The sequence below is a fragment of the Corvus kubaryi genome, unplaced genomic scaffold (assembly GCF_017639235.1).
Source record: "Corvus kubaryi isolate FWS band 111438036 unplaced genomic scaffold, C.kubaryi_AGA036_p1.0 37396, whole genome shotgun sequence".
In the NCBI taxonomy this organism is placed as follows: domain Eukaryota; kingdom Metazoa; phylum Chordata; class Aves; order Passeriformes; family Corvidae; genus Corvus; species Corvus kubaryi.
The window spans coordinates 8,907,937-8,919,909 of record NW_024581135.1 but is presented as its reverse complement, the minus strand read 5'-3'; positions in this window follow the sequence as shown (position 1 = coordinate 8,919,909).

Genomic DNA, 11,973 nt, shown 5'->3' with positions numbered 1-11,973 from the left:
CCGCCGCCGCCCCGCCCCGCCCCGCCGCGCCGCCCTCCCGGCCAGCCCGGTATCCCGCGGCGCTCGGCTCTCCGGCGGCGTTACGGACACCCTGTGACCCATCGTCGTGGCTGGATGTGGAACGAACGTGGGGCACACACAACCTGTTGGTTCTGTACGCTTGGCTGCTTTCCTTCCTCTTTGGCACTTTATTCTCGTCCTCTTTTGATTTTGATGGGGATGTTGTGGGAGTTTAGATTCTGAAATACTGGTAATCATGGAATCATTGAATCATAGAATCATCAAGGTTGAAAGAGACTTTTAAGATCAACAAGTCCAACCATCAACCTAGCACTCTCACCCATGGACCACATCACCCGGCACCAGAACCAAATGCTTCGAAAACACCTCCAGGGATGGTAACCCCACCACCTCCTCGGGAAACTTATTCCAATGCCTGACCACCCTAACAGTGAAAATATTTTTTCTGACATGTAATCTGAATCTCACCTGCCTCTGTTTGAGGCCGTTGTCCTCTAGGCCTCTCACTGCAGGCACAGTAGAAGAGACTGATTCCCCACCTCACTACAACTTCTTGTCAGGTAGTTGTAGAGAACTATGAGGTCCCCCCCAAATCTCCTCTAGACTGAATAAACCCAGCTCCCTCAGCCATTCCTCATAAGATATGTTTTCTAGGGAACCATAAGACACTCTAAAATGCTTTCCCCCTTAACAATATTAATTCTATACCTTTTTGTACATGCCTTAACAGACAGCCTGTAATTGTACAGCTCTACACTGTGTTTTCCACTGCAGCTTTCCCTGGATCAGGCAAATGCCACTCTTTGTTCAGTGGACAAGTCTGGAACATCAGTGAATAATGCCAGCTTTTATTGTGGCCCCTTTTTGATATTGGCTGCACAAGATAACAAATGATGAGCCAGATAAAAACCTCCAAGAAAAAGAAGTTGACCATGACTGGGAGAACCAGGTTTGGCCTCTGCTTTGCCATGGAATTAGTATTTAATTATGCATCAGTCAATAAATCAACACCATAAGTGATCCTCATTTGTTTGTTAATCATTGCACATGACTGCTCTGGGATAGAAATCAGTGCAGGCATCTGAAAACTCAAATGCCTCACATTAGAGAAACTCATGCATGAGACATCTATTAACAGGTGCTTTTGGAAACAACCCTCCTAATCTTTCCTTGGTGTCAAATAAGGATGACTATGCTCTTCTTCCTGGGGATGTTGCAAAGATAAATCATTATAAAACACACTTAAGGAAGTACTTCAGTACACAGTGAGCAGTAAACCTCTAGAACCTACAGGAGGCTGCAAGGCAGATGGTATCAACAGGTTCAAAACCAGATTTCGGTACATTCTCAAGGAAAAGGCCCACAAATGTACTCCCTAACATCATGGACACAACAGCTGTGGAGGCTGCAGGGAAAGGACTGCACAAGGTGCCTGGGTTCATGCCCTCCCCCTAAACAGCAATGCCACTGGGAGCAAGTGGACCAGTGGGCTGATCCCAGAGCACATTTCTGTTTGTAAAGCTGTGAAGGAAAGTCCAGAGACTGACAGAAGCTGAAGTACTACCTGCACTCTTGATAACACACATTAAAAAACACACAGTGGCTGCATATTTTGCACAATTACATGTGTCAGGAGATAAGTCTACATGCACAAACACACCTGGATTTATCCTGTGACCAAAGACTGAGGCTGACTTGTATGTCATTTCATCCATGGGGTGAAACTTCACAAGGATAGACTCAGCCCCAACTTTCAGAAAAACAGAAGCTTCTGACAAAAAGTGGGCTCTTTTAGTGATTTGAAGACTTAGAAGATTGCTTTTGCTACTAGGAGAAGCTATAAAAGGTAGATTCACTGTTTTCCTCCTTCACATTAGTACTCTTACTGAGTTTGAGATAAATATCTCAAACTCAGAGAGCCATGCAGTTTAGAAGCATCAACAAGTGTCAGTTTATTGAGCAGGAAAAATAGTGGGGCTGCAGTGAAATCCATACTGGCTGATTTCATAAATAAACCACAGTTTTTGGTTTCTTATTCTTCACTCAGCTGACCACAACAACCTAGGCTGAAGTTTAAGGACAATAAAAGCGTTCCCTCTGTACAAATGACCAGAGCACTTCCAGTCCTGCAGCACAGCCCACAGCTGCTCTTTAGAGAAGGAGATGCTTCCATGAAAGCAGAGCTCCAAGTTCCTTCCTCCACTGTCCCCTAAGACCCTGAGCTTGGAAACAGCCACACTTTCTCCGGCACTGCTTGTTCCTTTACTGCCAACTCTTTACCTTGTGAAGAAAAAGTATTTTTCTGTAATTAAAGGGGTTTTAGGAACTTTAAACAATTACACAAATAATATAAAATGTCACTAAACTTTAGCTTATCCTACTTAAAAATTTAAAAGATGAACAAAATAAAAAGAGTAGAGGTGAAAAATTATCACATCAGATTACACAGACAGGTGTTCTCAACCAAATACTGTGCTGACGAGACCAAAATAAATCAATAGCATTTGAGACCACTGTTAACTCTGTTTATCATGGATAGTAGTTACCCTTTAAAAAATAATCTTTAAAATAGTAATTGGTTTCTCTGATTTTCTGAAGTGCCACAGGAAATACTTATCAATTTCCTCCTGGGGAAAGTATGACCTTGACTGCAGCAGGCTGCTTCCAAACACCAAACATCTGAGCCACTTGAAGCCAACCTTATTTCCAGTTACAGGGGAATTCCACAATCTGTTTCACCTAATATTCACAGGACAGTCACTAAGGTAATGACCCAAGGCTATTGTTGTGGCCTGTGACAATCTTCTCTCCTTATTTAACTTGATTAGGAATCACCACTATGCTTATTAACACTATAATAAAAGTATATCTTGTTGCTGATTATGACACAGATTTTACAGAAACTGCAGAGATTTGAAAATGTATTAGCACTAAATTTGCTGTCTCTCAAGCTGGCCACGGTAACTAAGGCAACCCATTTTAAAGGTGGGGAGTTATGAAAAACTGCCAACGCTTTTTAACTACAGAGAACATGCAAAGGAACTAACCTGAAGAATCAACTGAAGTACATACCAACAAGCTATCAAAGGGTTCACTGAAGACAACTTTCTAACTTAACTTTCTTGTGGCTTCAGGGTTTGTGACCACTGTGAAATTCCCTCTTTAATGCTAGCAAATGTTAGACGTGCAGTATGTCTTTTTTCTGTGCCTCCACAGCACATAAATATAAAACACTTACGTAAGGCTAAAAACCTTACTCCTTGTGTTAACAGAATGACTTCTGTATCAAGACTTGATTAAAGCTATTGCCCCTTTTGGCACTCCTAGTCACTTGACAAAGCATTATTGTTTAGCTTCCTCTGGTTTCATACTCTCCATCCTGTTCACCCCATCAAGCAAAGCTGAATCCACACCCTGCCTATCATAGGGCAAAAGCCTTGTATCTACTCCTGCTGTCTGTGCTCAAGCAAATCTGGAGCGCGTTTCTCCAGGGAAAGCTGTGGTTCCTTCATTCTGTCTGCTTCTTTCCAGAAATTAAATATGAATTGGGCAACTCAAAAGAGTCTGGGTTACATTGTTCAGCCAGGGATATTATTCTGGCTGGGCATTTGTAATTTGGTCATGAAAATAATTATGTATGTCCTGTTTTGGGAATCATCCCTTTGACATAAAAAAAATACCAGTCTAGGACTAACTGGTATTATCTATAAATCTGGTCTGGACTAGTAAAGCCAATGGATTTCTTCTCCTCTGAAAGATAATCATATGCAGAAGGCTGCAAGTCTGGGCCTTCATTGGGAATATGTGCAAAGCCAGTCTGGGAGTACATGACCCTTGCTTTAGGGCTCTGCTCCACTGTGCTCACTCCCCATACTGTGCCTCCTCATGTCTGCCTGGCTGATGGCTCCTCACTGCTTTTGTACAGCGGGCAGTAGAGAGCCACTGAAGAGCTGGGACTTCTGGCAAGATAACAAAACCAGTAACAGCAATCTATTTCACACATCCACTTGCTCTTTTACTGTAGAGTCATTAATGTGAGGGCAGTGCAGGAGGATGCCCACAGCAGGTAAGAATGTGGTGTGGCCCACTGCCCCTTGCCTAGCCTTGCCCCTCCTGCCAGCAAACCCCGCACTGCTCTGGCACTGGACAGCAGGGTTAGCAAAACACTGAGAAAAGCTGTGTCTTGTATATACACAAATTATGTAACTGCAGAGGTAAGGCACAAGAATGTAAAAGAATACAAGATACGTGAAAGGCACAAGATATGATGGCATCAGAGAGAGGAAAGAAATAAACTTCCCTTACAGTGAGGAGGGCATTCTCCAGTGCTGCTGGAGGCGGCCTGTGAGCTGGAGCTGTCACTTCCCTGGCTCTGGGTACCACTCAGATTTTCACACAAGGCACATGAGCACACCTTGGTGTCATCTTGGAGCCAGCACTGGCCGTGGGCAGCTGGTGCCACCTGCTGAACATTATAACATTTATAATCAGGATTGAGGAAAAATAAATTCCCATCTGAAAAGATAAATCTTGCTGAAATTAGACTATATTTTACACATAATGGAATCAGCAGAGAGCTGCAATGAACCAGAGAAACTTCAGTTTATTTTTTAAAGTCTTTGCCGAGTACAACTTCTATTATTGTAATATACATTTCAATCTCAGAAACAAAGCCTGTTAAATCTGTTTGGTTTAAATTTTGCCATTGTTATAACACGAATTTATTCCATTTTTCTGTTTGAACAATTGTTTTGGCAACAGAATTTGTGAGCACAAGATACAATTTCTTTAGTCTAAAATTAGCACAACACATTTCTTGAAGGATAAAATATTTCATAGATTTTGTTATCTCAGTTAGTGAATGGCAAGCAAGAAAACTCTAGGAAAAAAAATTGTCTTCCCATCCTTTTACATCCTTCTTGATTCTGCTGAGCGAAAGCTGGCTGGTACAGGTTACTGACAGACATTACGCTATAAAAATTGCCTTTCAAGTGCATGATGAATTTCCAGAACAATCTTATTAATTATCTACAGCTTAGTCTCTAATCTGTACAATTTACATCTTGCTGTGTTTCAAGTGCTTAAAGGACTTGACTGAGCTCACAGTAATATCTTAAAGAAATTTGAGTCCTCAGGCTTCATGAAACACATTGAAAGTGTCAAGCAGTGGAGAAAGATAATACATGAGTTACAGAACTGCTGTCCCAGCTGGCACCTCCTCATCAATGGTGAAACCAGGAAGGAGAAACTTCCTTGGTTACATTTCTTGGAGGCCTGTATCTGCAAAGTGGGCATTTGTCTCTTAAAATAAGTCACAGGATGAGAGGAAAGGGCAAGTTGTGCCAGGGGAGCTTCAAACTGTATTTTAGGACAACTTTCTTCACTTGAAAGGGTTGTCAAGCACTGGAATAGGCTGCCCAGGGAAGTGGCTGAGTCACCATCCCTGGAGGAGTTTAAAACATGTGTAGATGTGGCAGTTCAGGACATGGCTGCTGGTGGTCTCAGCAGCATTGGGTTGATTTGACTGATGACCCTAGGGGTCTTTTCCAATCTAAATGATTCTATGATTCTATGCTTTACCTAATAACGCCATCCCTCTTCTGCTACTGTTTTTTACACTCAGGCTTTGAAGAAGTAATGGATACATTATCTATTTTCTCTACCCAGACCAAAAGGAGAGAGGTAAAACCTGACACTTTCTGCTCCTCTCTTTCTTCTGCATGATTCAGACATAACAGCACCTTGAAAGTGCGTTGAAAGTTCAGATTTGCCAGAGGACTCTCCATGTCTGTGGTCTGTGCTTGACACAGCAAGGGACACAGATCCCATTCAGACCTACAGAGTAACAATGGGGGCAGTGCACATGAAACTGTGGGGAATGCTGCTCCCAGTTTTGCCTGCTCAACATCCCTTCAGCGTAATGGATCCTGACACAGGAACACCTGCCTGCCATCTCCCACTTGGAGTGTGGGCTGCCAAGGACAGCACAGGCACAGTTTGCAATGGCACACCAGGCTGGCACAGGGCTGGGAATCCACTCAAAAGCCTCTGTCTTTGAGCCAACTTATTGCAGAAGAGCAATGACAGCATCTTGCCTCTCTGTGAGGCTGCACCTCTCAGCTCCGGGTGAGTTTCTGCTTAGTGAGTTTAGCCTTTTCTTTGAGGATAGGGAAATACACACAGCCTGACTATGGACCTTCCTCTGAAGACCTCTACCACCTGTTTTCAGGGTGAGATTTCAGCACAGAGCTGGTGCTCTAAAATAAAGACCTGAATTTGGGTAAGTGCTGCCTTCAAAGCTCCAGAAAGGTCAGTGGAAAGCCTGTTCACAGCAGGACCACTGGTGAATTCAGTAGTGTCTGAAACCTCTTCAAGCAGGCTGAATTGCTCTGTGCCAGAGTTTTGCACTTGAAGACATGTACTGAGTGAATTTTCAGATTACTTTTCTTAGTTTATCATGAGCATTTGCAGCACACAAGCAAGCTCAAGACATAAAGAATTGCACAGTACTGTGGAAGTAGGTTGCTAAGCCAGAACTGGCTTCCTTTACCCAATGCTTCTTCCTTTACAGCAGTGTGTACACTAGAACTGAATGAGGTTAGGCACAAAATTATGAACTTCTTTGACTGTGGAAAGATGTGATGATATTAGGTGAGGTTTATAAAGCCAAAGGGACTGAAAAAACCTTGAAGGAAGAAGACAGCTTGGGAATAAGACAATGCTGCTGCTAACAGACACAAAATCCCCATCAGCAGGACCGTGAGATTACAGTAAACTCAGCGGATTCAAAGCCAACCTCAGCCATTTCACTGCATCTCTGTGACACAGACAACTGCTCCCCATGGGCTACAGCTGAACTTTTACTACTGTCCATCCAAAGGGGATGATAGGTGATATCTCAGCTTGACCATTAAACCCTGACACATGCAAGCTGAGAGTGTGGCTTCAGCTGACTGTACCAAACTGCACAGTGTAGTCACAAAGTCCTCCACAGCACTGGGCACAAGTAAAAGAATATCTTGGACTTCTTTTATAAAGAGTTTTTCCCTCTGCACCTGCTCCAGCTCATTGTTAGCAAGTACCAGCCCACACAGAGAGCAGACCAGCAGCAAAAGTAATATTCATCCAAAGGTTATTTAAAAAATCTTGGAAAGTTTGAAAAACCTCCCAAAATTTCCTTCTTTCTGCGAAAATCCTGGTCCACATCCCAGATACTAATTCTTCAGCAGTGAGCATGCTGAACTGTAAGGCCTCCAGGGTCTTGTACAGCTCTTCCTACAATCTCTTAGTGTCCTCTGCTGGCCAGGACTGAGATCCTGGCATCTGTTTAAGTGTCAGCAGTTCTGAATCCAGCTAAGATTTACATAGATATTTTACTGGTGACAACATCACCAGCACTGTATTAATCATCAGCAGAAAATCCTCACTGGAGATCACTGTTCCACTATAGCTGCTTGTTTTAGACTTGAAATATTTATGGCAAAAATAATCTTGGTGGGTGCTAATCAAAATCACTGAAGACAAACTTTGGATGTGACTGCTGCCTTTGGATTTGAAACTGAATCATCTGTTAAGCCTCCAGCTTTATGTGGTGTTGAAGGAATAGGCCAAAAGAAGACAGACTGGGAGTGTGCATGGCTGGGAGTGATCTACTTTTCCAAGAACAGCATCTTTATGGTAAAGGTGTGAACAGAAGTGCTCTCAAAGATATGGAAAATATCATTCTGGTTACTCAGCACTTCAGCTGAGAGAGCTTGCCAGAAAAAAAAAAATGCAGAAAGCATATGTCTGCTGTTTTTTGAACATCAGAAAAATAGGGCTGCTTTGCTGGTGTTCTCCCTTAGTGAAAACTCAGCTTTTCTAGCCTTTTACTTTTCTAGAGAGTATAAATTCGCTGCAGCTAGAAGAATATAAAGTTATCATTATAAACTGACATTTTCCTCTTTGTTTCTCTGTGGGAGTTTGGTGGTCTTTCACTTAAATCTTTATCTTTGAGAGGTGTCATAGCTCCAGGTTCTTTCACTTACCTTCCAATCAGTTTCCATTCTCTTATGGGCTTGACTCCAGTAGCTGTCTATGGAAAAACCTGTTGATACAGAAAAGAGAAAGGTTAATTATTTTGTTAAAAAATAATGATAATAAAACCCCCTCCTCTTCTGCTCAAGAGAATTCCTATGAAATTTGGGTTTCATATATTATAAATACAACCAAATAAAGTCATGATTGATTTCAAACTGGAAACACAACAGTAGCACTCTTCATTCTCTTTGTCCAAGTTTTTCTGCATCTTTTCTTCTTCCTGGAAATTAGCTTATAGCTGAAAAACCTTTTCTTCCCAATTCCTACATTTGTTTCTAATGTGTTTATTACCACAAAATCATTTGTTCAGAGGAGCAGAGCAAAGGCCCACTAGACTTAATTATCACCTTCAAAACTGTTAAGCTTTTCCAGTAGTACTGTGTGATTTTGGTTGGCTTTTTTCAGCAATTTTTTCTTACAAGGAATCAAGTCAAACCAAAGTGCAGAAAATACATCCACTGGAGGGCAGGCCTGAATCTGTCAGAATGTGCTGAAAAGGCCTAGAAGGAAAGATACCAAAGTTACATTTTGCTGAATGAAAGCTGTCATGAGTCAATCAGGACAGTGAAGAACTAAGAGATGGTCTTTTTTCTGAATGGATTCATGACTATATAGCCTGTAAAACAAAGGCTCCAGTAAGAGTTCATGTCTAAAAAGAAGGGCCCTAGATGAAGCCTCTGACAGTGACTAAAATGAAAACAAACCTAACATGACAATTATTAGTTGAAGTCAGCAAATCCCAGCAGGACTGGTCTATGTGGTGCTGATCAGACACCAACTGCAATCAGTGGAGCTGAATTCCAGGCCTGAACTTGGCTCATAGGCTCCCTGTGTTCCCATGGCAGCACCACCCTCCAGCAGGACTTGTGATCTGAGCTCTCTGGGGTGAAAGGTGCCTCCTGGGAGGTCCTTTCCATGCTGTGCATGCAATCCAGAGGTACATGGGATGTGCACAGGCAGAAGCGGTGTCTGGCTCCACCTGATGCTCACGGCCAGACCAGCCCCTGTGCATACTCAGGAATGAACTGCTCTGGGTGGGCACCTGATGTCCACTCTCTGGACTTGCAATCTGTGCACTCTTCACTGCCAGGTCCCCTACCACCACGGAGGGGGCTCTGCCTCAGAGTTAATTACGTGTGACTGCACCAAGTACTTCATGCAGTACTTGTTTCTAGCAAGGACTGAGTTTGGCTCAGCAATTTGAGATGTTAAACTTTTGACACTCCAGATATCATTTCTGAATGCCTTCAAAATCATAACAAAAGGAAAGAGTTTATTTCATGTGGCTGCTGAAGACCCCATATTTAACGATGCCTGACTTTATGAACCCTCCGTTTCCTTTCAGACAAACTGAAAACGCAGTTCTCTTTTTGCAGTTTTCATGGAAGCATATTAAATGAACTTCCTTCTTTCAGCAGTGACTCACTCCTGCAAAGGCTATTTCACAAATAGTATCTCCATTCTGAAGGAAACAAGCTGTTCCCTCTTACATTACTCAAGTAGCTGCAGACAAACTAAAATACATTAAGTTAAAAGATTTAAAAATGCATTAGAAACATAGCTCAGAGACAGTCAGCTGTATTTCAAGTAGTTTACTGGTGTAATTGCTGCCCTTTAATGAAATCAATCAAGCCTAATATTATAATAGACTAGAAATTCTCAGGGCCTGGCTGGAGACACTTTACAACCCATGGAGTCTGTAAGTTCATAGACCTCTCGTAGTATTTAATAGTGGTCACACAAAACATTTAGAGCCTTTTAAAATCAGAATCAGGATATAAATCAGAACAAGTCCAATCTGAGATTGCTAACAGCCAGTGAGACATCTGTTCAAGTTGACAGCTGCAGACTTTACATTTATTAGTGTCTGTTACCTGTAATGTGAATTAAAGTCTTACCTGGAGATGTGAATAAGGTGATGATATAGGTGCTTTCATTAGTAATTACTATGGATGTGTTTAGAGATGAGCTGCTGCTGCTGCTAATTTCATCAAAGAAAACACACTTAAGAATTCCTCAAACAAACAGTTAAAACCCCAAATAAACAGTTGGAAGTGTGTTATCTTGAAGGCATGGGTCTCAGAAACAGTCAGGCTTTCCATACAGAAGAAAACCAGAAGTATAATCATCTTTTTAAACAAAGATAAAAGAGAGAGATTTTATAAAAATACAATTATCTTCCTGGCAGTGTGTAGTATAACACAAGAAAATGCAGCATGTTACATGTCAGTCACGGGAAGAATGCATTTGAAAAAGACTCTTCTGGGGAATATTTGTAAAAGGCAGCACTCCTTAAACTATTCAGGGGTGCAAGTGTTACAAGTGATCAGGAATCTTTCTAGCTGAAGGACAGCCCAAGAAGCTTTTTGAGATCTGACTACCATGGGTGAAACCAAAGGACCAGTAATTCCAATATCACATTGAGTGATAAAATTAAAATATTGTTAGGGTCTTCTCTATGAAACTCCAAGATTGTCCTGCTGTTGGTAGTGTAAGAATTTACCTCAGGTATATTATCTGTAAATAGGCCTTCCAAGAGTGCTCCATGCCAAGGAGGTGTAACTCCATTGCTATCAGTGGGAAGCTTTGTATTGTTAAGACTTCTGTGAGGTATTTATGGACAGTTTCTGTTACACATTGCAAGTGCAACAAATACCAAAAGGGAACAAGATAAGAGGTAGGCAAATGTAGAAATTACAAAAACAACAAGAATCTGGATATATGTAAGACTTTCCAGTGCTAAGCTATGTATAAGTGACTTTAACCTGATCTGAGTTGTGCCTGCAGGTTAAACAAATAACAGCTCACGTAAATAGTTATTTTTGTCTCTGTGTCATTGTGTCTGGATTTCTTTACTTTCAGAGGCCTGAAATCAGATTGCAAACATCACCTCCTCACATTTGCATACTTTAACAGACTTGTATATATTCCCTTGTCTTAAGGATAAGAGACTGTCACAACCCCTTGCATGGTCAATGTGTTCAGTCTCATCCAGTAACATCTGCATAGAGTCAAAAATCCAACCATCAGGCACCTTTTTCCATCACAGATGCCCCCTTCTGGTTTTCTTTATGAACATTTTATCAGACTTGGATTGTTCTGAGCTGATGAAGAGACCCTTTAGGAAAACATTTTTCAATTGGGCCACTCTCATGGTCTTTCTTTCCAGTTTATCCTTTTGGGAAGCAGTTTCTTCCACTATCTATCCCTACCTTGAATATTTGTTCTAATCTAATACATAAACTCCATCTCAGCAGTGATACTCAATTGTACTTCAATCTCCAACTCCTGCAACAGACATTCACTTAAATAATAATAATAAACACAGCAGTAATTTATTACTTCTTTCCTAAGAGTACAAGAATAGTTTTACTTCTCCTGTGTGAGATGTCAGCAGTACACAGGGAGGGGAATTTTGTCATCTTTCAGGGTACTTACAAAGTTCTGCCACCATCTTTTACTAAAAAGGAGATTTTCACTGTGATGTGCTATGTTTTCAGGGTTGGAAAAGCAAATAGGATAGTTGTGCTTTTCCACTGTCTCCTCCTCAATATTTTTCCACAGCTTTTTGGTTATTTTTAGAGGGATTAGTATAAATTAGTAATGTTGCTCTGCCCCTTTGGGAGTCTGCAACACTCCAGAGCAGTAAGCCCAAACAACCTGTGGGGTCTGAGAGACTGAAAGGAGAACTGTCCCCAGTCAGCAAGCTGCTGTAATGTCTGAGATAAAAGATCCTTTGTTTGCATTCTGGCACAGCTCTTACACTCAGATCTATGAAGATACTTGGATGCTTCATTGCCAGAGGCATCAGAAGGAGATAGGTACTTGGATTCTTTGCCATCTGCTCCCTCAGTGATTTGAAGCAGCATATGA